Here is a 5,644-nt window from a genome sequence, read left to right as displayed (position 1 = left end):
TTGTGCTCTTGACAAAGTAGGTAACCAGATGTTGGATTTTGAAAAAACTCTTAAGTGGTAATGATGACCGAAGTTCTAAAGACGTTGCAAAATATATGTTGGTTGTGATGGTTAGAGGAGTCGCATCAGATTTGAAGTTCCCATTGGCAGAATTTTCGACAATGAGCATTACAGCAGACTTTCTGTATCCAATTATTTGGAAGACTGTAAGAATATTAGAAGCTGGCAGTACAGGATTGAAAGTTCTGTACATAACATGTGATGGTGCATCAGCCAATCGGATTTTTTTCAATTGACATAGAGCAGTGAAAGAATTGGTGTACTTCACGGAAAACCCGTATTCTGATAGTGGAAGAAAGATCTATTTCATATCAGATGTATCTCACCTTATAAAGACTACCAGGAATTGCTTCAGTAATTCATACTTACACAAGACTACCAGAAGACTGTGGAATAATGGAAAAGACATTTCTTGGTTACATTTGGTGAGGCTCTTTGAAGATCATTGTGAAGTCTCTATGTACAGTCCCTGTCCAAAAATAACTAGAGGTCACATTGTTATGACACCATTTTCTTGCATGAAAGTTAACCTTGCTGCACAAATTTTGAGCTCGACAGTGGCAAACTCTTTGGAAATGATGTACGGTGACGATGTCAGTGAAACTGTCAACTTTATACGGATCATGAATCGTTTTTTCGATTGTCTGAATGTCCGAAACCTTTATGAAGGAAGAAATAAGAGGAATCCCGATCTCAACCCGTATGTCACTATTCATGATGATCGGTTGAAATGGCTGAAAGGAGACTTCCTGAAATATTTCAATGACTGGGAATGTTCTGTTGTGCAACGAGCTGGGAACTTTTCGAAGTCTGACAGAAATTATGCTTAGCCATCAGACAATTACTGGATTGAAAACAAGTGCAAACTTTATTGTCGAATGTGCGACCTATCTGCTCAATATGGGTGCTAAATTTGTCATGACCCACACTTTCAACCAGGACCCATTGGTGCAACAATTCGGCCATTATAGACATGGAGCTTGGGGCAACAATTCCACAGTTTACGATGTGAGAAATATGATGACTCAGATGCGTGCTGTAGGTGCTCATGCTCTGGCCCCAAAGCGAGGCAATGTGACTCATGACAGAGAACCATGAGTTTACAGTAGACAACTCTAAGCTTCAGAAGAGACAACGAAACCATGAAACATAGATGATCATGTTAGATATGTTAGATCTGTAGTCCATAATGTATTTATCCAGCATTAAGTTCATGCCTGGTAATAAGCCCACCCTTGTCTTTTTCATAGATATCAAATTCATTATCCTATATGAACGATATCCCTGTAATAAGCCCACCCCCTTAACACTGATCCCTTGGGCTTATTGCAGGATAAATACGGTATATATATTAGATTTCAAAATTCAGTAGTATAGCTGTAAACAATGTTGCAACCTGGGTATCATCTATCAAATGAATTTATTGATGAAATGTATTGTATGTAGCAGAAATTGCAGTTGAATACTAGAATTGGCGAACTTGAGTTACTCACAAAATTGAAATATTCATGTATGTCACAGCTTAACTCTGTATTTATGAAATGTAAATATTTTGATTTTTTTCATATAATAAACGCTAATCAAATAATTTGTCTAGAATACATTAATATTTGTTTTTGTAATCAGGTTTTAGAAATGTATAATTCCAGTGGGAGACTGACAAAAACCAGATAAGCACATGTACAAATATACCTGGTACTAGGTAATTACTGAAACATAAAACAACAATACAATCCTGTGCAAATCGTACAGAGAAAATCTCGAATCAACTGAACTCGTGCAATATATTTCTTATTAAGACATATGCCTTACAATTTTAAATAGCAGTCAGTTATTGTATGTTATCTATTTGCTAGTTGTTTGAAATGCCAAGAAAATGCATGCTTGTGTCGATTTTGAAATATGATCATTATGCTCGTCTCGAAACGTGCTAATTACAACATATAAATAGATATTTTCTGTACGATGATTGTATTATGGAATATATTGAATTGAGATATTGTAACTATTAGAGTTAATTAGCGTTGCTGTGTTGTATACCATTTTCCCCCGGAAGGTCTTAATTAATCTTTTTAAAACAAACCGTAAAGTAGAAATTTCAATTTTCACATTGATATCGCTAACTTTTCTGACTAATACTTTCCGTTCTACTTCAGACTTTTTTAAAACGCGTGTTTGAGGTGTTCACAACTGAAATATTACCCTATATTGAAGCAGAGACGTGATATATACGTCTCTGATTAAAGACAGTAATTTGTAAATCAGTGGCACTACACATCTCAATAATTTTCCGTTTGACCGCTGCAATTTTTATGAATCGTCGTTTTGATTTATCAGTATTATTTTGTTACGAAAATGAGATTCCCATTTCACTGTTCTACTAATTGGCTCTGGTCAGGCTTGTCAGTGCACCGACAGAATATACTTGTCAGTGGAAGGGGCACAGGTAACTAACAAATGGAGGGAGGTTATCTCGGCTCAATGACCAAACACAAAAGCTAACACCAGAAAAGCATAATCTCTGTAATGTGTCCCTAAGCAAAATGTCTATTTATAATTTTGAATCTGAGACCAAAATGCCTCTGTTTGATTGTGAGGGAAAAGGTACCGCTTGCTGATTCGTGGGTTATTAAATAATTGAAACAATGTAGCAATAATGAAATTTATAAATTTCCACCTAACTCCCCTTTATAGTAAATATATAATTGGCCATGATGTCATTTCTATTTGCATTTGGAAAAAAATGAATTGAGGCGGTTGGGGAGTGGGGGGGGGGTTAAAGAAAGGCTTGCCGCCGAGGTGTGAAAGTTAATTAACCTAGGGCGCGTAGCAGTTATAACCTACGTCCAGCACACAGATTCACTTAATGTCGATTGGTCAAGTGGTAATATGGGCCTTTTTGGGATGCCGTAGACAAACGTCTGAAATATGAGCTATACACAGATGATCCATATTGCTGGAAATAATGACTGTTTCTGTTTTAGAGGGGTTTGACAGGGACGTGCGTTCATGGAAGGGAATATAAATATTTAGAAGATCTTAACTGAGATCCTTCAATATATTCATATAGGTATACGTTCTGTATAACCTTGCATAGTACAACAATTGTAATTAAGACCATTAACTAATGATCATAATGAATTGTATCAAAGTCAACTCAGTATATACATTTTACACTTCTTTAACAGTGTTTGCATTATTGGTTTAACTACTGTGAATCAGTCAGTATATATCCTCGCCTTTAAAATTGCACTGTATATATATGAACGGAATGTATAGAGTGATAGGCTTAGAGATACATAAATGAAGAAACAAAATGTCTGAGACATTAAAATAACTCCAGTGATTGTTGATATTTACATAAGGTAAACTATGTTTTGGTTATAACTTTGCCGCTCTGTGGAATTGTCGTTTATATTTTATTTTTCATTTCGTTAATTACATTTGAAATCCTTTATTTCGAAGATATTAGATGTACTTTGATCAGAAAACAATATAACTACTTACTTTATATAAACAGCAGTCCGTCATAATGACTCATCGATACATGTGTGTCGATGCCGTGTTGACCTGTACAGCGATGGGACTTAAAAATGACCGTGAACTGAAATGATGTGTCATTTGTACCGAAAAAAAAAAAAAAAGACAACTCATTTCTAATTCAAATTAACCAAAGTTATATCAATGTGTTAGAAAGTTATTATACTTGATAGTCAGAGGCATACATTTGAAGATTTATACATAATTTTCCTTTTATTTCACATTAAAATTGTCAAAAAAAATAGTCTAGTTATATATTAGATATTAACACATGTATCATGTTTGTTTAATTACACAAATTCATTTTTTTTCGTCGTGGGCGCTCTCTGTCCCTTGAGACTCAATCGACAGTTATGGCATGTGATCAGTGATGTGACCGAAAAGTATGGAATATACTTAATATATAATATAATTTTGATTTCACAAAAGCACCCTATACAATAATGAGTTCGCATAACGGTTACTAGAAAAGAAATATTAGATTTTTTTTCTTCATAACACTGATTTTAACAGATCTTCGTCCAATATGATTATTTATTGAATGACTGCGCATAGTATATATAATAAAATTCAATACACTGGTCAGTTGTTGCGCACATGTACTAAAGCTGTTGATAACGTATTTGTAGGTAGTGGCATACTATTTATGTATTGGCTGCATTAAAATGGCAAAAGTAGAGACTAGTTTCCACATTTTTGTTACACAGTCATGTACTTATGGTACTGATATACATGTATCTCCATTTTTAGGGACAGATTTTCCTAGTTAAATGGGATGGCTACGATATAACTGACTCTACGTGGGAACCTCAGCAACATTTAACCGCAAAAATCATCGAAAGTTTTGATAAACTGAAACACATCTCAAATGACAGGCTTGTCGCAGCAGCAAAATGCTTTGAAGACTGTGTCCAAAAAGCCTCAAAGTCGCAAGGAGGAGTCAGTTATACAACTTGATCATGACATCTATCGTTTTTGCTTTTTGTGTAAATGAATCGGCACTAATAGGACATGAAGATTTCCACCGTCTTCCAATGTCTCAATACTGGCATTATACGATGAATTCTCATGGGCAAGGCGTACGTGTTAATTTTCCGGTTCGAATTAAACCTGTGTTACTGATGAAGCGCATATACGTGAGCCAAAATGGAAAGTTATTGCCAAAATGTGTTCCTCGTGAAACTGATGTCTACTTCCGTTTGTGATGCAACGTTTATTTAAGTTTAATCGTCATATGATTGTATAGTTTTGAGAACATTTATGAAGGAACAATGTCTGAAAATCCTAGTTCCGAAATTAATATTTGAGTCGAAGCTTTCTATCGACTCCATCTCCCCTACTTTCGCCAACAGAGGGAATGGTGACAAATCAGCTGTGGAACTCTAGTTAATAATATCTAATGCATTTGTTAAAGAGCTGAAGGAAGCTAAACAAGAACATCCACATTTGACATACGTCTTTATTGTTAATTCACAGTTAGCCAACTTTCAATTAACACAGTGCCATCGGCCAGAGGACAGATTTCGAACAAAATGTTCGGAGTTCAAGCACTATTTGCGCAGTATCAAGGGTGGCAGACAAAAACTTGGAGTATCTAAATAAACTACAATCACTGTCAATATTTACTCACGAACTAGAAAATGTTAAGGATCTTAAAGCAAAGACTGAATCGTTCGACAAAAGCCTGCTGGATGTTGAAAACAAGTGCGCGGAGATATATAACGAATTACAAAAAAGCAAAGAATCAGAAAAACAAACCAAAGAGCGAATGCAATGAAAAACTGTACGAGTACGTAAATGAATTACACCGAGGAGTGAAAGAAAACGAGGGCCCAACTGTTAATGAACTTGACAACAAATCATATTCACGGAAAATTCGAACACTGTCGACATATGCAGAAAAAGCTTTGTGGTTCATCGAAAGCTATGGCCTGAAGTTGTGAAATGCAAAACTCCAGAAGGGAAAATATGCAATTTAAAGCTCGATAAGTACTCAGCACTAGAACCTGAAAACAAAGCAAAACTACGAGAGCTTGTACATCTC

The sequence above is a fragment of the Ylistrum balloti genome, unplaced genomic scaffold (genome assembly GCF_031769215.1).
Source record: "Ylistrum balloti isolate Yb309-2 unplaced genomic scaffold, AGI_CSIRO_Ybal_v1 Utg369606, whole genome shotgun sequence".
NCBI classification, from domain to species: domain Eukaryota; kingdom Metazoa; phylum Mollusca; class Bivalvia; order Pectinida; family Pectinidae; genus Ylistrum; species Ylistrum balloti.
This window is presented reverse-complemented; position numbering follows the sequence as displayed.